This window comes from Dasypus novemcinctus, chromosome 8, assembly GCF_030445035.2.
Source record: "Dasypus novemcinctus isolate mDasNov1 chromosome 8, mDasNov1.1.hap2, whole genome shotgun sequence".
Lineage (NCBI taxonomy): Eukaryota > Metazoa > Chordata > Mammalia > Cingulata > Dasypodidae > Dasypus > Dasypus novemcinctus.
The window spans coordinates 36,362,206-36,383,056 of NC_080680.1; the positions used below are offsets into that span (position 1 = coordinate 36,362,206).

At 36.2% G+C, this 20,851-nt stretch overlaps 1 protein-coding gene across 1 annotated transcript in view; it reads right to left on the reverse strand.

The window, feature by feature from the left end:
- The window catches only part of LOC101411648 (cytochrome P450 1A4-like), a 58,904-nt gene extending 38,522 nt beyond the window's left edge, over positions 1-20,382 (reverse strand). Inside the window, exon 1 of the mRNA XM_012527728.3 lies at positions 19,447-20,382. The gene's annotated coding sequence lies outside the window, so the exon portion shown is untranslated. The remainder of the gene's footprint in view (positions 1-19,446) is intronic.
- Between the last annotated feature and the right edge of the window lie 469 nt (positions 20,383-20,851).

Below are 20,851 nucleotides of genomic sequence, written 5' to 3' on the forward strand. Positions count from 1 at the left end.
TAGCTACTGATGAGTAAATTCAGTAGGCAAAAGTATAATCCTGAGAACAGCTAAAGTTTGAGAATGTCCAAGTCAGAAAGAGGCCAGTAGCTACCATCTTAACTCCACGCCTGGCATGAGGGGAAGCGGAGTGGACTGAAAATCACACTGCTTTTCATCCAGATCAGGTTGCAACTCTAGCCAAAGCCTCAACCCCACCTCCAGCAGGGAGGAAACTGGGGGGACCTGAGCCAGCCTCTCTGGGAAATTATCAGCCAAGCTGCTGTAGCCTATGATTATCCTACTTTGGCAGTACAAGCCATTCTGTGGCTGGAATTGGAAGCTCCAATTCTCAAAAACAGGGGAGGAGGAGACAGTTGGCCTCGATTTCAGATACTCATTAGTAGACTTAGCTGGCTAAGGTATAACCCTAGGAATAGCTAGGGTGCGAATCTGTCCAAGTTGGAAAGAGACCAGTAGCTGCCATTTTGACTTCATCCCCAGTACAAGGGAAATTGAGGCTGACTGAAAATCACAGTGAGCATAGGGTCTGCTTTCTTTCACTCAGATTGGCCTGCAGCCCTAGGCTAGGCTTCAGCACCATCTCTGAGGGAGGAGGCTGGTGGGCCCTGCACCAGCCTATCTAGGTAACTGCAGGTACCTTTGGATGACACAGACTGAATAATTGGAAGTCTACCAGGGCAATTGTGGTCATCTTGGATCCACACTGTATAGGCTGCTGCCCACACCTGCAGGTCTACCCCTGTCCCAGGCAGGGGAAAAATGGGCATGAAACTTCATTTTTCTCTCTGGGCAACTACAGTCAAGGCCTGCATGACTTGGATTATTCCATACAGCTGTGACTCTGTCCCTACCCCTGGCAAAGGAGAAAGTTGGGAGAAATCCATCCACCTCTGAGGCAATGAGGGCAGCTTGAGCCTCCACAGTTTATAATATCAAGTACATCCTTGGCTCCTACTGTACAAATAGGAAGGGAGAAAGGGCAGGAAGCCCTAAACTAAAGAGAAAAACTGCACCCAGAACAAATACTCTAGTAAGCCAGATGCAAAGACATCAACAAAAAATTACAATCCTTGCCAAGAAACAGTAAGCTATGGCCAAGTTAAAGGAACAAGGTAAGCCTCCAGATGACATAAAGGAGTTGAGACAACTAACCATAGATGTTCAAACAAATCTCCTTAACAAATTCAATGAGATGGCTAAAGAAATTAAGGATATTAAGAAGACACTGGATGAGCAGACAGAAGAATTTGAAATCACACTTAGAAAAATAGCAGATCTTATGGGAATGAAAGACAAAATAAGTGAAACTTAAATCATAACTTAAATTGGAATCTATATAATAGCAGATTTGAGGAGGCAGAAGAAAATGATTGGTGAGCTTGAAGAAATGGCCTCTCAAAGTGAACATACAAAGAACAGAGGAAGAAAAGAATTGAAAAAAAATTGAACAAGTTCTCAGGGAACTAAATGACAGCAAAAGGTGTGCAAAAATGTCATAGGTGTCCCAGAAGGAGAAGAGAAGGGAAAAGGGACAGAAGAAATATTTGAAGAAATAATGGTAGGAAATTTTCTAGCCCTACTGAAGAACATAGATATCCATGTCCAAGAAGCACAACATACTCCCAACCAAAAAAATCTGAATAGACCAACTCCAAGACACATAATAATCAGAATGTCAAATGCCAAAGACAAAGAGAGAATTCTGAGAGCAGCAAGAGAAAAGCAATGCATAACATATAAGGGATATCCAATAAGATTAAGTGCTGATTTCTCACCAGAAACCATGGAGGCAAGAAGACAGTGGTCTGATATATTTAAGATACTAAAGAGAAAAACTTCCAGCCAAGAATCTTATAGCCAGCAAGACTGTCTTTCAAAAATGAGAGATTAGAATATTCACAGATAAACAGAAACTGAGAGAATGTCTAAGCAAGAGACAAGATTTTCAGGAAATACTAAAGGGTGTACTAGAAGCTGAATAGAAAAGACAGGAGAGAGAGGCCTGGAAGAGAGCCTAGAAATGAAGATTAGATCAATAAAAGTAACTTAAAATATCAAAAGTGTGAAAATAAAATATGACAGATAAAACTCAGATAGTCAGGAATGAACTTAACCAATGATGTAAAGCACTTGTATTCAGAAAACTGCAACTCCATGTTAAAAGAAATCAAAAAAGACCTAAATAACTGGAAGAACATTTCATGCTCATGGATTGGAAGACTAAATATCATTAAGATGTCAATCCTGTTCAAATTGATATATAGATTTAATGCAATCCTGATAAAAATTCCACCAGCATTTTTTAAAAAATGGAAAGCATGATTATCAAATTTATTTGGAAGGGTAAGATGTCCTGAATAGCCAGAAACATCATAAAAAGGAAAAGCAAACCCTCATCTCCAGACTTTAAATCATATTACGTAGCTACAGTGGTAAAAACAGCATGGTACTGGCATAAAGACAGACAAAGACCAATGGAACCAAATTGATGGTTCAGAAACAGACCCTCACATGTACGGTCAAGTGAGTTTTGACTAGCCTGTCAAACTCACACAGCTCAGGCAGAATAGTCCATTCAACAAATGATGCTGAAAGAACTGGATATCCATAGCCAAAAGAAGGAAAGAGGACCCCTATCTCACATCTTATCCAAAAACTAACTCAAATGGATCAAAAGCCTAAAAATAAAAGTAAGAATGATAAAACTTCTAGAAGAAATTGTAAGAAAATATCTTCAAGACCTGGTGGTAGGTGGTGAATTCTTAAAGGAGATAAGAGGAGGACTGAGATGGACTACTGATATTTAATGTATGTAGACGTTTTAATTAGCTTTACTGTAAAAGTGTGGAAATGTATAGAGTGGATGGTAACAAGTAGTGGTTAACAGCTATTTTATAAATGGGATTGTGACTGAAAATGGTAGTCTAGGTATGTAAATGCCAGCTGACAGAATGCTAAAGAATAATCTAGGAACTGAATAGCACAGTAAACCAAGAGGTAGATGAGAATTGTGGTTGATGGTACAGATGCAAGAACGTCCTTTGTGAGCTACAGCAACTGTCCATCACTATTACATGGTGTTGGGAATGTGGAGAAACATGGGAAAGATACAACTGGAGTGACCTATGGACTGTGGTTAGCAGTAATATTTCAATATTCTTGCATCTCTGCTAAAGATGTACTGTGTTGATAATGAGGCAGTATGGAAAATGTGAGCCAAATGTACATTATGGACGGGTAACAATCAGATGATATTATCTTATCTGTAACATATGTTCCACCACAGTGTGGTGTGTTGATAGACGGGTGTTGTTTGGGAATTCTGCACATGTGCATGATTGTTTTATAAGTTTACAACTTCTGTCATAAAAAATATATATATTTAAAAAATAATAATAGGGTGAGTTGGTGGAAAAACACAAAAAATGAAAGATAAGGACTATAATTAGTAGTAAGATTTGGACACTATTCTTTCATAATTTGTAACAAACATCTGACGAAAATGCAAGGTGTTGGTGGAGGGTTGATGTATGGAACCCCAGTATGATGTTATGCATGTTTGCTTTGTAAGTTCACTACTTTTATTATACACTTATTGTTTATGTATGTTCATATATAAATGATATAAAGATAATAATAATAGAGTGGTTTGGGGAAAATACTTTGGTTTTTAGTAATATTTTGACAATGCTCTTTAATCATTAGTTAAAAAAGTTTAACAACAATGCAAAGTATTGGTGGTAGGCTGAGTTATGAGAATTACGCATAATGTTATATATGTTTGTTTTGTAAGTTCACAACTATTACTATACACTAATTATATATGTACGTTTATGTATGAGTGATATACTTCAATAAATTTAAAAAACAATAATAATATATAGTATGATATTTATTAAAATATTTCTATTTCTGTGAGTGCATAGTCAAAACCATTAACACTATACTCTGGAGAAAGAGAAAAAGGAGCGAAAAAAGTGACTTTCAGGCAAGTCTTCACTTTATACTGTGCCTACTTCCATAATATTTGAATTTTTGGCAAGAAACATCCATAACTTTTGAATTTACAAACAACTAAAAGACAAAAAATTAAAATTTAAAAGGGCAACATCACATAACTGTATTGTGGGAAGAAAATGCTGCCTATATAAAAGGTTAATGAACTTGCTAAAAGCAAAGGTAGCCAGTAGTTTCCCACTGAAAATATTAGTCACCAGTGATTAACCAGCATAATAACGAGAGCTCGAAATTCATTCCTAATAGTAGCTCCATACTGAATTACGGCTACCAAAAAATGGACTTGTTTGGAGGGAGTGGTTAAAAAAGTTCTCAAGAGGTACTTCCTAGTACGTGGAACTACATTAAATCCAGGCAGCTGTGTCTGCTCTTCACCAGAGTGAATGTATAAGAGATAGAGGCATCTAGACTTTATTATTGTTCATAAAATTCAGGCTCAGAAGGTTTTTACTTTCTAACAATACTTCCCTGATGATTCTAATTACCCTTATGGAGTCAAGACCATGTGTATTCTTGATGCAGCCCATGAATATAGCCAAGTCTTTCAGAGTTCCCTTGAAAACACAGGCTGTATCTCTGGGACTATACTGGGCCAGCAGGAAACTACTTCTAGTCAACTTTCTGTAGACTTCTTACTAGTGTCTCCTGATATACTCCAAACCCTGTCAGCTTTGCTTATTCAAAAAAGATATAATTAATGATTTCCACATTTAGCGCCACAGTTTCATCTTTCCTAAAATTAGAAAGTAATAAAAGAGTCATGAACCTAAATACCTATTCCTTGTCTTTTTTTTTTTTTTTTTTTTTAGGTACCAGGGCCAGGGATTAAACTTGGGATCTCATGTGTGGGAAGCCAGCACTCAATCACTGAGCCACATTGTTTCCTCTGAGTTGACCCTTTCACTTGGTTACTTGTTTGCTTGTTGTTTGTCTTTTTTGTTTGTTTTTAGGAGGCACTGGGAACTGGGAACTCCCATGTGGAAAGCAGTCCCTCAACTGCTTGAGCCACATCTGCTCTCCTACTCCTTGTCCTATTCCTTGTCTTTTATATGATTTTTGTATCTTTTATTAAAAGGACATTTTTATCACCTCTCTCCCTCCACTTACTTACACTCCTTATATTGTCATAAAGGAAGGGCTACTTCATTTCCACACCCCAACAGGGAACAATATTAGAACAACAAGGGTCTAATAAGATCAAAAAGTCTCGACCCTCTCTCTACCTGACTACTTCCATCCTGGGTGAAGGAGTAGCTTATCTGAGTGGTGAGTTCACTGAGAGTCTGGTATTCATCTGTGTCAGGTTTCTTTATTGGGTGGGATGAATGAAGTAGAAGTCCTGCTTCTTATCTATTGTACTTTTCTTTTTGGCATTGTTTGTCCTCAAGTATAACATGCTTTCTTGCTCCAGCTCCACTGTGCCCACATGGAACCTGCCTGTAGGGCCTGGAAAGGATGACTTCCATTCCCTAGCTTCTCTACCTTACATGGGTGAGAGCAAATTCTAGTGAAAAGAGGCCCTCCTGTGTACTCAAATCTGTATTTTAATAATAATCCTGATTCTGAACTTTGATCCTCATTTGGCTTCTTGGGTTGGTCTTAAATTATTTATAACCTATAGGGAAAGATATGTCTTTATTTCTTGTTGATTACTTGTCTTTCTTGTTGACTGAATAAATGAATAAATGCATGGATGAATTAGTGCCAGTTCCACCACTGCAGCCTCCAATGTCCCATTGTGATCTGTGTTTGCATCCTCAAGTCAATTGCATCTAGCCCTGTTTTTCTCTCCCTCTCTCCAAATCACTGTCCTGTTTTGGCATGCTTGGATGGAATCTTTATTACTACCAACTTGCCTTTCTGCTTGTTGGACACAGTTGTCTTTTCTAGTGAGTGTACTTCTCAGTTTTCTTTACCCTCCCCAAATGCTCATGCCATAGATGTGTCAAATCCCTCTAGACAAAAATCATGAGGAACCCACTTCTAAGACAATACAACTGCTTTTATTGACATGTTGTAATTAGTGAGAACATACACAATGGAAAACCGTGGGGTATCTAGTAGAATGGTGTGAAAAAGGACTTCTAGGATCAGGAAGTGAGGATAATTTTTTGATTGGTGTCTCAATAGTTATATCTAGGAGGTAGAAAGAAAAGAATACAGCTAAAGCTATAAATGGTTTTTGTTTTTGTTTGTAAAAAAGGCAGTGTCTACTCTTACTCACTTTAACCAGGTTAGGTCAATGTTGTGTGTGTGTGTGATCTGAACAATGCTATGGCTGCATTAAGACATGATTACATATGGTCTTGTTTTTGTTTTTTCTGTTGTCGGCTTTCTGTGAAATTGTTTATACCACAACCTCGCTGTGCGTGGCAGGCCAGTTTCCAGCTACACCAAGGTTTTAGTGTAGGTTCAGGTAGCTCCTGGTTTTCAGAAGCTGCTTTTCCTTTTCCCAAGTGGGTCTTTCCAAGGATTAATGGTTATCCTTACAAAAGCTCTCTATGCCAAGTTTTACATGCCCAATATATAAAAGAATTTCAAGAGTGGATTAATTTTGTTTATCTTTTTTTCCTTTTGTCCTAATTGAAAAGTTACATTATGTTATAAAGTTGGCTAAATAAATAAAATTCCTTACTTTTTGAAAAACGCATGCAATTTATTGGACTGTGCTTGCTATTATAATTACACATAAGAATTTGAAAGCATAACAGACCCAAAAAATCTCCCCAAACACAATCTTCAAAACAGTTTCTGGATAGCTTTGCCAAAAATGTGTATATGTTATCAATCCGGAAGACAGACAACTGGGTTTTGGAAAATAGCCAATCCACCAACATCAATTATTGATTATAGCCAATCCCCTGGGTATGCCATGTGAAAATTCATGAGAAGAAGCCAAGTACAAGGTGCAGCCTGAAGACCGTGATAAGGAATTATCTGCACCCTATTTGCAGAGATTGAGATTTCATATTAACTTCGATGTTTCAGTGACACAGGTGTTGCATAAGCTTGCATTGGCAAATGAGAGCAAAAGCATCTAATTCACCAGATCACTCCAGGATCATTAAAGGGCAAATTTTTGGAAGACTCTGTCCAGTGCATATTTCTGCGAAAAGAGTTCTGATCCTATCTGAGGCTATGCAAAGGCAGTGCTGGTCACAGGGCAAAGCTGAGCAAAAACAAAGTGCTAACTCATTGATTTGACACTCCAATTTTGGTTGGGAGATGGAGGTAGTATTGAATTTGAAATAACTTCAAAGCACCACACTATTATTAATGTCACTATTATTTATAATTTAATTATATAAAATAGCCCATAGATGTATAAACATTAGCATGTGCATGATTACCTGGAAGAGAGTATTGGAAATATGGGCCCTGATTGAAAAACACTCAAAATCAAAAGGGCATGAAATAAGACCTCAGAATATAAGAATAGGGAGTCCCTAACCTTCAGCCTTGCTTTATATCCCTGACAAGTTCCTTATCCCAATTCTTCCAAATATTCACCACCATTCTTGAGTTCTATACCTTTCTTTTGGTTAACAAATATGCTCACCTTGAATTTCATTGAGAAAATAGAATCATCAGGGATGCCTACTTAGCTCGCCTACAAACAAATACATCTGCAACTAGAAAAAATTACCTCCACTGCAAAAGGAATCTCGTTTATCCATGGTTAATGCTTCTACCTTCCTCAGTAGTATGCATTTCTCCGACTTTTCAGGGAACGTTTTCAATCAAAAATCTTTTCCTCCTTTTCCCCCTCCTTCTACTTTTCTCTCTTTCCATTAGCTCCTGTCAACACACAACATGATCAAGTCTCTCCTCATAAAAAGAGATGCATCCTGATATCAATATTCCTTACTATTTTTGAGAAAATGTGAAGCAGATATTTCGTCTCCTCTTACAAATAATTGCTTTAAGAACTGCCGAAACTCACTGCTTCTCCCATCTAAACTCTCATTCGCTCTTCAGCCCACTGCAAATTTTCTTTTCTTCCAATTATACCTAAGACACTGCTTTCACCCAGAACACCTACTCACTGATATCCCAAACCAAGACTGTGTATTGGGTTGCACAGAAAATTACTGTAAAACTTGGTGTCTTAAGACAAGAGCAATCATTTACCACCTGTCTTGGTTTCTGTTTGTCAGGAAGGCAGACAGGGCAGAGCGGGGATGGCTTCTCTGCTCCACAACATCTGGGGCACTAGCCAGAAGACTTGAAGACTGGAGCTGGAATCATCTGAAGTCTTTTCCACTCACATGTCTGGAAGTGATGATGGCTGTAAACTAAGACTGCCAACCAGAACTTCTACATGGAGCTTCTTCATGTGTTCTGAGCTTCTTCGGGACACGGTGACTGGGTTTCAGAGGCAAGCATCCTGAGAAAGGGAGTCGCCTAGTATCAGTTTTGCCCTACTCCTTTGGTCAGGCAGTCACAAGCCTCCCCCCAAAGTCATTTATATCTCTCTCCTCCCTATTATGTAGCATTTCTTATTCAATGGAACATGGAAAGCTTGTAAAATCAAACTTTTAAAAGCCCAGGATATTTTTTTCTCAGAGAAATGTTTAAGACCCTTTTTGAATTCAGTCATTTAGAAATGAATTTAACTTGACATTATTACCATTCTATATCTGTCATAAATATAGTTCCAGCCCTAATCATGTTTTGTTTCCAGAGTAATGAATTATATACGCTTACCATTGCTGTATGAATGGGTCTTCCCCTTTACTCAGTTCTGTAAGGAATATCTAATTCCCCAAATCTGAACTTTAGTAAACTCATTTATTTTGACCCTCTACAAAGTTAACAATGATAGCTCTTCTATTATATTCATTCTCAAGCTTTATCTTTGCCCGGTGTGGATTAATAATCATGTTCATTTTTTCATATTTTCATCTTTTTCAAGCTGAAAATCTTAAATAATTGAATATTTTCATAGCTCTTCTCTGGATTGTTCCATTTTCTTTTGATAGAAAAAAAGATCCCAGAACTGCCATAAATATTCCAAGAATTTTGTTTATTAGGCATACGGACTGTGGGTGCATATTTTTAAAAACCTAATAAATGCATGATATTTGAAAGAATCAGAGAACACTGATGTTAAAGCAAAGTCCAATACTCATCATCTTAAATAAAGAAATGGCTCATTATCTAAGAGAGGAATGGAATAACTGAGGAGCAAGTAAAGTTACATGAAAAGAGCATGCTAAAAAAAAAATCTCTGAAATAGGGAAACTATACATTAGACCAAATTTAATACCTTGAAATAGTAAAGCTAATGATCAAGTCACAAAATGTACTGACATTTTGAGGTTTCAAAAGGAGACAATGATAAAGAAAGGATTTCCAATGTGAAAAAATCATTTTGGCACATTCTAGCTCAATTATATCTATGTGGACTATGAGTAGGAGGTTCTTTGTCTCTTTGGAGATAACCTTAACCTAAGCAGTCTGTCCTGACTTGTGGGTGTGGGATGGTGGGAGGCGGCAGCCCTGCCCTTGGTAACCATAGCAACGACTCCAGTCCCAGGCAACAGTTTATCAATGCAAACTCCATAAACTTTAAATATTCAGGAAAAATGCAAACCAAATGTGCTAAAAGCTTATCTAAAATGTATGAAGTCCATGCTAAAAGCTTACCTAGGATGTAGAAGATATATATGCTAATTCAAACCTATTGAGCACTGAAACAAAGAACAATTTAGCCCTTCTTCTGTACAAAAAGAACTCAAAATTCTTGTTCAGGGCTCAGAAAGCTCCCGAGTACAGCCAGCCATCAATAAACCAGTTTTTCTTCTCAAAATCATTCCTGAGTTCTGGCCTTTTTATATGCAAATAATTGAACCTCTCTCAAATTCTACAACAATGTGGACCAGAATCTTAGTTATAAATTACTAAATCTGGGCAGATGGAGGTTAACAGAAGAGAAATAATCTAAGGCAAAAATCTAAGAATTATAAGCAGGTAAAATGAAACAAATAAGGGAATATTTATCAATTTTTAGAAATATTAGTAGAAATATTGGAGATGATCCTTAGTCCAATATTTGTTTTTTTTTTCCCTGATTCCCTACCCTCTTGGTTCCAAATTCAGCTGGACTAGAAAATGCTTCAAAGAAGAAAACCTCACCGTTTATTTACCCAGAGGCTAGAAGGGTACCTTAATCTCCTTGGTGAGTCATAAGTATTTGTAGAATGGATGAATGAATGCTGGAGAGCTAAATGAAGATGCAGATGTGAGAGAAGCAGACGAAAAAGAGTCTAAGTGGTTAGAACTTGCTCCATCAGGGCCTAGCTCCCTGTCCAGAGAACCAGATTCTGGATGTCTACTATTAGCCATATCTATAAGATAAGAAGCATTAGTGAACATTTTAACTTATTGTTTCCATATTATTTTACTTCTGAATCAAATGATACTGTAATTTAAAGAAAACAAAGGTAACTTTAACTTGGTATCTACACAGATTACTAGTGAAGGTAATCTCAGAAGGTGGAAATAGCTTGTGACTGGAAATTAGGAATCCTAGGTTCTCAGCTGTATTTACTATTGACTATTCAGTGTAAATTTCATTAAGCTGATCAACTCAACAATGTGCTTGTTGCTTAACTGACAGAAAGATTTCCAAGTTAAAACTTGCAAATAAATAAATTTATTGGAATAAAGAAAAATTGTGTTTTCTAACCTAACAAGCCAATTGCTTAACAAAATACATAACTTGAAATTAAAAATGGTAAAAAAAAAAGTTAAAGGACTTTTCATAAGCATACCAATTCTTCTAGGGGTAGGACTTATTGAAGTACTTATTTATGGAGTACTGATTGCTAGTTAAGATGTTACTAAGCGTAATAGCATGTCACAACACAAAAGGCATAAACTCAGATTTCCTGTAAAGAAGAATAATTCTAAGGACAGAAGAACATAGTGTGGCAACTTTATAAACCAGTTGAATGAAGCCAAGGTTTGAGTTCTGGTTTTTCTCGGCAAAGCACAACTTTCTACCTCAAAGGAATAGTATTGACAAAAGATTATTTTTAAAAAAAGAATCACAAGATTTATTTAAACATCAAATATCTCCAACAAAACATTTTGGACAGTATAGTGTAAATTAATTGGACACTCTAATATTGGATTTCCTTTTGGAAACCTTTGTGTAATGCGGCAGAGGTCTTCGGTCTTCGTAGGCTGGCCCTGTCCCTTGGGCCAGGCGGTTCTTCCCGGTGGCGAGGGCGAGGCCGGAGACTTGGCCGAGTCTCCGGCGGAGGGGCGGAGGCGTGCAAGGTGTGGAGGGCGAAAGGAACAAAGGAGACGAAACGCCCTTGTGGAGCTGTAACAGAGCCGTTTATTGGGGAATGTACAGAGATTATATAGGGCTGTGGCGGAGGGGCGGGCAGAGTTCTTGCTGGGATGCCGTATAAGGCGTGCTGGGGAGACTTTCGATGAGGATTGGTAAGGAGCAACACGGAACTGCTAGGAGGGGGGGTATGGGAAGGGGCGGGAATGGCGTCACAGCGAGGGGAGGGGGAAGGGGGAGTGGGGGAGCCGTCCGGATGTTGCCTTTTGGCGGGAACAGTGGGCATAGCCTAGATGACTGGGCGGGCTTTGGAGTGCCGCATACCAACGGCCGTGGCATCCGTACTGGCCGTCTCGTAGTGGGCCTGGGCGGGCTGAGGGCTTGCGCCCGTACCAGCCCTTCCCTTGACCACTGGCTCCAGGTTACGCGTCTACCTTCCGCCAGGGCTGGCCCCTACTGAGGAGGAGGCTATCCCACAGTGTAAGGTCTTAAAAATGAAGACAATGCAAAATGTGTCCTGGGTGTTTTTGCTGAGCTCAATAGTTTAAAAGAAAAAAAAATTAAAGATTTATATTATATTATATTATATTATATTATATTATATTATATTATATTATATTATATTATATTATACTACTGCTCTGAAGACCATTGTTGTTTTTGTTCTATCCAATAATTGGCTTAATTAAACTCAAATGGAAACTCTTAACTGTTTTGCACAGAGGCTCTGCTCTCAGCTCAAATTCCTTTTAGTCTCCATTCTGTAGATCTTTTGATATTTATCCCAATTTTGAAGTATCCTTATAGTCCAAGAATAAACTTCACCTGGTTGTGATATGTTATTTTTTTAATGTATACTGTAGAATTCCATTTGCTAATAATTTATTTAATATTTTTATATCAATGTTCATACATGATATTATTCTATAGTTTTCTTTTTGTTCAATCATTAATTTTGAATATGATTACTGTTCTTGTATCACAAAACGAATTTGATATTGTTATTTCTTTTCCATGCTCTGAAACAGTTTAAATACCTTCGAGATTGTCTTTTCTTTTTTTTTTAGTTTTTTAAATTGTATTTCTTTGATGATACATAGATCACAAAAAATGTTACATTAAAAAATATAAGAGGTTCCCATATACCCCACACCCCACCCCACCCCACTCTGCCCACATCAACAACCTCTTTTGTCATTGTGGCACATTCATTGCATTTGGTGAATACATTTTGGAGCACTGCTGCACTGCATGGATAATAGTTTACACTGTAGTTTACATTCTCCCCAGTATATTCAGTGGATTATGGCAGGATATAAAATGTCCTGCATCTGTCTCTGCAATATCATTTAGGACAAGTCCAAGTCCTGAAAATGACCCCACATCACATCTTTTCTTCCTTCTCCCTGCCTTCAGCAACTCCCATGGACACTTTCTCCACATCAATGCTAAGGAGCCTGTGTGCCTGAAATTTCAACTAGGCCTAGAGCTGCAGGGTGCCTAAGAGTTACCTCCTGAGAGCCTCCATGTTGCTCAAATGTGGCCACTCTCTCAGCCAAACTCAGCATGTAAATGCATTATCTTCCCCCCAACCTGGGACATGATTCCTGGAGTTAAGCCTCCCTGGCATTGAAGGATTACTACCAATCACTAACTGGTGATGCAACTAGAAAAAGACTTTGAATAAAAGGGGGATAATGGTAAAGACAAATGAGTTATATGGCTAAGAGTCTTCAAAAAAGAGTCAGGGGGTCATCAGAGGGGTTGCGCTTACTCACACCTCAGCAGGACCCCAGAAACAGCCAAAGTAGATACAACCCCAGGTATTGGTGCTCCTCAAGGCTACAGGGACACATACATTCTATGGTCATGACAAATGGCTCTGGAGTTCAGTGTCTTGTCAGTGGGCCCTACTTTGTAATTTGTGTTCCTCCATGTGATGGAGTTGGACTCAGATGTGACCTTTCTACACATGCCTCTTCTATCACTTTTACTCAACCTGAGGTCAGTGCTGGGGTTGGTGTACACTCAGAAAACTTGAATCTCTGAACTGGCCATGAGCCAGCTGGACCCTGAACCTCAGCAGAGTTGCAACTCCTACTTTCTGGTTCGTTATTCTTACTCAGGTCAGCTAACGGGAAGGTGAAGATGGTCAACAACCACACCAGGGAACCAAGAGTGGCTGCAACTGCAAGCAGGAGAAGCACATCCATCAACCGTGTGGGATCTAAGCCCCATCTCGATATAGAGGTGCGGTGGATATCACCATCCCAGTGTCCACAGGATGGAGGAATAAAATATGGATTAGGGTGGACTTATTGGTATTCTACTATAGAACTATTGTGACTAGTAATGGAAGAAACTGTAGGATTGTCTTTTCTTTAACTCTAGTAAACATTTCCTTTCTAAGCACTGCTTTATCTGTAGCTCATAGACTCTGATATGCAATGTTTTAATTATCATTTTAAAACAATTCTGTAGTTTTGTTTGTTTTTCCCTTTTTGTTCAATAATCATTTAACAAAAATTCTTATTTCCAGGTGGAAAGATATTTTTAGTCTTTTTTGTTTGCTGAGTTCAATTCTGCAGTTTTGTTTGTTTTTCCCTTTTTGTTCAATAATCATTTAACAAAAATTCTTATTTCCAGGTGGAAAGATATTTTTAGTCTTTTTTGTTTGCTGAGTTCAGACTTTTTTTTTTTTTTGCATTATATCTCCTTTTTAGAATGTAATGAGATTTTTTATGTGACATAATAGATGACCTTTTGGAAGGAATGTTTTAATAGGCACTTTAAAAACATGCATTCTCTGTTACTGAAGTACTGACGTTCATCTTCAATGTGAATTCTAGTCTTTAGCTTTATAAAGTTTCCTTCTTAATTTTATTAAATGATTTTTTACATGAAATACACCCTGTGTTTTTTCAACAGTATGTTTTTCTGTTATATTTTCCTGGTAACACATCATTGATCATCTTATTTTAACCTTTTTGAATCACTTTTTAAAAGATATATTTCATATATACAACATGGAGTAGGATTTTTGCTTTGTGAGCCAATCAAAAATTTAATAGGTAAATGAAATCAATATATTCATTGTTATAATTGATATGTTTTGTCTCAATTTTACCATTTTATATTACATTGGCTATATACATATATATTATCTGTTAACATTTGTTAATTTTGGACTGTTCTGATATTTTGGAAGACACATCTTTTCTTCTAGTCTTCTGGTCTCAACTTAAAGGTCACCTCAGAAATAATTTCTCTAACCTAACTGGGACTTTCTGTGCCACCTTTCAATCCTTCAAATATTTTTTTTCCACAACATGATCTGTACCAGAAAGGAGCATACACTTCTTTATAACTCACTTGCCTTCCAACCTCTCATTCTCCGTGATATAGCTGAGCTTGCAATGGTCATCACTGGCTAATATACTTAAGGTTCTTAATAAATACCGTGACTTATTTGAAACTGCAATTTTTTTATTTTATTTTAACTTCCTAGTGGTGTCTTACTCATTTTAAGTTCTCATATATGTGGAAAGCAGACTTGGCCCAATGGATAGGGCATCTGCCTACCACGTGGGTTTGAACCCTGGACCTCTTGACCCTTGTGGAGCTGGCCCATGCCAGTGCTGATGGGAGCAAGGAGTGGCATGCCATGCGGGGGTGCCCCCCATGTAGGGAAGCCCCACACTCAAGTAGTGCGCCCCAAAGGAGAACCACCCAGCATGAAAGAAAATGCAGCCTGCCCAGGAATGGCGCTGCACACATGGAGAGCTGACACAACAAGTTGACACAACAAAAAGAAACACAGATTCCCGGTGCCGCTGATAAGGAGAGAAGCAGTCACAGAAGAACACACAGCGAATTGACACAGAGAGCAGACAATCTGGGGGGAGCAGGTAAATAAAAAAATAAATCTTGAAAAAAAAAAAAAGATCTCATATTTGTTACCACTGAATTTGAAACCATGAAGACTATTATGATATATGAAAGATAAAATATAATGGTGATGATGATGATAATAGCTAATAGTTGTGGAGCATTTACTGTGTGCCAGGCACTATTCTAAGTCCCATACATTTATTAACACATTTAATGCTCACAATAATCCTATAATAGGTACCATCAATATTTTCCCATTTTACAGATGAGAAAAACAAGTCACAGAATAGTTAAGTAACTTGCCCTAAGTCACAACGACAATAAAGATTTGTTGACATTAAATGAGAAATTATGAATATTGTAACACACTTAAGATGGGAATTATGTGTAAAATAATGTCTTCTGAAAAGTAGAAGGTTAATACTACTTTAATATTTTCAGTTTTTTCACTATTGGGTCTTATATGTAATTTCTGTCTTCTTTATTGTATTTTAAGCTCTTTTTGAAAGGAGGCATTTTTAAATTCCTGATAGTGTTTAGGAGGGTATTAAATTAATAGTAGCAAGAACCATAACTCGTGGTTGCTACGGAAAACCGTTTGGCAGTTCCTCAAGAAGTTAAACGTAGAACTACTATATACATTACATACAATGGAATACTATTCAGCTATAAAAATAAATGAATTTGGGATGCATATGCCAACATGGATGAACCTTGAGGATATTATGTTGAGTGAAATAAGCCAGACACAAAAGGATGAATATTGTGTGGTCCAACTGATATGAACTAAATGCAATGAGTAAACTTATGTAATTAAACTATATAGTATAGGTTAGTAGGAGACAGAATGTAGGTTGGGAAGGGAGAGTTGATACTGAATTTTAATAAATAATATTTAATAATATAGAATGTTTAATAAGGTTGATTGTAAATATGTAGAAACGGATAGAGTTGATGGTAATACATTATAATGAGTTTAACACTCCTGATTTATAAGTGTGATTGTGACTGAAAGGGGCAGTCTAAAGAGGTGAATGTTAATTGAAAAACAGCTAAAGGATAATCTAGGGACTGTAAAATATAGAGACTGTGGTGGCAAATGAGAACTGTGGTTAATAATACAAATACAGGAATATTCCTCTATTACAAGGTATAATACGGTGATACATGGTAAATATACAACTAATGTAACTTAAATACTATAGTTAACAGTAACATTGTAATATTTTGTACCAAAGGCAAAGAAAGTACTGTTATCAGTGTTAAAGGTAAAAAAAAAACGATATGGGATTTAGACTTATGAGATGTGAATAATTAAGCATTTTTGTTTTCATTTTCTTCATTAACGAGGAGAATTTGCTCATGTCGTTTAACCAATCTGTGCTCATTTATTCATCTTTTGAAACACTGGAGAAATAATTGAGTTTGTTTTTAGGATTAATTAAGATAAATATTCCCAGACAGGATTTTTAAAGTAATACTTTCATAATTTTTTAGGCTGCTTTATGTCTGTTATTTTATCTTTCGAGGTTGAAATAAAGTTCAAAACAACAATAGCAAAAAAAAATGCTTGTCAGTCCCACTTCTAGGTATATACCTCCAAAAAACTGAGAGCAGGGAGTTGGACAGATATTTGTACACCAATGTTCATAGCAGTATTATTCACAATTTAAGGATGGAAACATCCCATATCCATCAACAGATGAATGGGTAAACAAAATGTGGAATATACATACAATGGAATCTTATTCAGCTGTAAAAAAAAAGTCCTGATGCACACTACGACATGGATGAACCTTGAAGATATCATGCTAAGTAAAATAAGCCAGACACAAAAGGACAGATATATGATTCCACTTACATGAAATAATGAAAATATGTAAATTCACAGAAACAGAAAGTAGAGTATTGGTTTACTTGGAGCAGGGGGAAGGGGAATGGGGAATAAATACAAAGTGGGTACAGGGTTCCTATTTAGGATAATGGAAAATTTTGGTCATGGATGGTGGTGATGGTAGCACGACATGTAAATGTGATTAATGCCACTGGATCATGTGCTTGGGAGTAGTTGAGATGAGAAATTTTATGTTGTACATATGTTACCCCAATTTAAAAAGGAGAGATAGAGATACAATAAAGAGACGATGAACTTAAATGCATTATATTATCCTGGGCTCCAGTAACAGAGGGGAAAATACCCAAAAGGATGTTATTGGGACAACTGAAAAAATTGGAATTTGGACTTTATACTGTATATCAGTATTAAATTTGCTGAATTCCATAACTGTACTTAAGATGGTTACATAAGTGAGTGTCCTTATTCTTAGGAAATATACATGGAAACTTTAAGTGTTAATGAACATGATGCATGTAACCAACTCTCAAAGGTTTAGAAAATAGACAAACTGATGATAGATTAGGTGATAGATGGATAGATAGATACTGATATAGTAAATGTGATAAAATGCTAATAGTTGGTAAATGTGGGTATCTGGGTGGGGTTACATTGCAGTTCTATGTATTGTTTTGTATTATTTTAGCAGATTTCCTGGAAGTTTGAAATTATTTCAAAATAAAAAGTTTTGAGAAAAGAATAGCCTTTATTTACATAGCACTTACTTGTTACATAACTTCAGGCTTTAAATATATTAACTCATTTAATTCTTACAATAGCCTATGAGATGAGTACTATTATTATTTCCATTTTATGCATGAGTAAATTGAAACATAAAGAGATTAAGTAACTTTCCTGAAGTTTCACAGTCTATAAAAAAGCCAGAATTTGAACCCTGGCATTCTGATCAAGGGTCAATGTTTTCAATCATTATGCTTTGCTACTCAAATAGTGCTTGTAATTGATGAGGGTCTCTAATGAGACATATATTTCATAATAGGATAATATAATTCCAGGCATGATTTCTCAATATACTTAACAGCCCAGGAACCATTCTTATATTAATGGGTACAATAAATAAAAGCAAAGTCTAGGTAATTCTAAATCATACTGAATGAATTCAGAAGTACATTTGTAAAAATGTAATTCTTATAGACTCTAATTTAGCTTTAGATAACACTGATCATTTAACTAAGGTCCAAATTTTAATTATTTTTCAAGGACTCGTAGTTATACTTTAGATTTATTCACTATTGTCCTTTAAACATTTTCCTCTAGATGTAATGTATTAGAAACATTACTATTTTAGAAACATTACTATTTTAAAACATATATGCAAAAATACTTTCCAAACCAGAAATTACTATTTTATAAAAAGAGATTATAATTCCTCTTCAGACAAATTGTTTTTCTAAACCAGTATAAATTCTTTTATTTCCTACAGAGTATTAATTCCATATTTAAAAGAAAAGTAAAGAAGAAATAATTAAGTGCACCTCCTCATTGAGTCAAAACTTGGAATTTTTCTCATATTCTTGACTATAACCTCATCATGCCACAAAAATAATATTTTTCAAAGATAAAGAAACAAGTGTTTAAAAACAAAAACTACAATTACAAACTACTGTTGAACAAAATATATGCATGCAGCAGCACAAAGAGCTGTTTAGATCCCTTTTTAGGATAAGTCCATTCATAATAAGAGACAAAAATACATAATAGTTATCCAAAGACATATTTCATTGTTTAAGACTTACTGAACCATCATATATCTATTCATAAGGCATTGGAATCTAGCAAGAAACTGAACCACTATGTTTCTAAATTAAAAAAAAAAAAAGACTAGCCTCTTATACAAAGGAATTTCCTGCATAGAAATTTGTAGTAATTACAGAGAGCACAAAATAGGAAGAGTAATTATTTGTTTGAGAATATAAGCCATTTAAAATAATAAACATATCACTTAAATGTCCTGAAAACAATAATCCTTATAATTTCAGGTTTAGGAGTCAGTTTAGAATTAAATAACAGTTTCAACATCTCAGTAATGTAAGTAATATATTCATAATACTTCTATGGAAATGTTTTCATAAGATTTTTTAAAAATTATATCAGGTCATGTTCTCTCTGGCATAATCAAGAATAACCAGAAAATTGTACCATTTCCATAAGTGACATACCAGAAACACTAACAGAAACAGGTTAACAAAATTTACTTCACCTAAGTGTAACCAAAATACACATCAATTTTTGTAGTAACTAGTCAAATACTATAACTTATCTATGTAGAAAATTATAGATAAACTAACAAAGGCATATAAAAAAAATTGGAAGGACCTACCTTCATAAAAGACTAAAACCAAAAGTAATTTCCATGTTTGATTTCATTATTTTGGTAGATAACCGATTTTGTATTGAGTCTAAATTCAATCAAAACTTTCTGTCATCTTTATTAAGAAGTTCCATCATCTTCATTCCAGACCAGCTAGGCAAGGTATATATATATTTTTAAAATATTACAAACCAATGTGGAGGTATGTCTAACTCCCATGTTAGGCTTCTTATTCTTGCCTGGATCCTAAGTAGGAGATGAAAACTTTCTTCTAGGTCGTTTAATCTCCTTTGATTCTCCTTCTTAATACAGTAGGAAATCCTTGGCTTTTAAATAATTATATGTCTTCTGAGATGGGAAAGAAACTCAGCTAACCAAACTGAGTCAATGTCTTATAATTTCCAGAAGTTCACACTGGCCACTCGTTAAATAAGGAATGTCAAATCTTTATCTTCGACAAACTCCTTTCCAAAATATTTCTTAGGGGAAAAAAAAAACAAAAAAAACTACAAGTGGAATCAACATGTGGGTGGGAGGGAAAAGAGACATTTGAATTTAAATGGAACATTTCCAGGAACAAGCACAGAGGCACACTTCCTCCTCCTCTTCTTGCTCTTCAGTTTGATATGGTGATCCAGATGGGTCACTTACTGCCCAGTCAGTTGACTCTAGCCATAGGCTTCTGTCCTCGGAATAGGCATATGGGTTCCTAGACTCTGCATACTGAGGTGATCTTCTCATTTCATTGTGAGAACCTTCATAGGATGGAACAGGATACATTTTATCTCCTTGACTAAATCTGATTTGGGAACCAGTGAATTGAGGTACAAGGGTTTGCATTGCTAAGGAAAGGCAAAGAAACCTGAAAACAATTTCATCCCCATTGGGGACTTTTTTTGGGCTCCCTAGAACACTCCTCCTGAAATAGCTGATACTGACTCATTTGCTTTGGGGACATACTTATTGTGGCCAAATTTTTTATGGAACTTGATTATGAGATCTTAGATTAGCAATGTTGCTTGGCAACACAACAGCATCCCTAGACATCTCTTATTTTGTTTTACTTAAATTCAAATTTTAAACTTTCAGAAAGAGCACAGATGGTTTTAAGATTTAACATTTTATATTTCCGAGGAAAAAGTATATGCGTCAATTTTATTCTCCTAGCAAAAGAAATTCTAACATGTATGCTAAACAATTTCATTTATATCTTTGCTACATGTCCTTGACATTTCCTTTAGTCCCATCCCAGAGCAGCTGTTCACATCACTATCTACCCTTAAAAAATCTCTCCCTATATATATATTTTAGTCATAACTTCCTCACCAGAAAGAAACATGCAATAGTTCAATTAATGCCCTCAGCTTAACAGCATCACTCAATTGGAGAGAAGGAAAGAAAAGAGAGAAAGAGA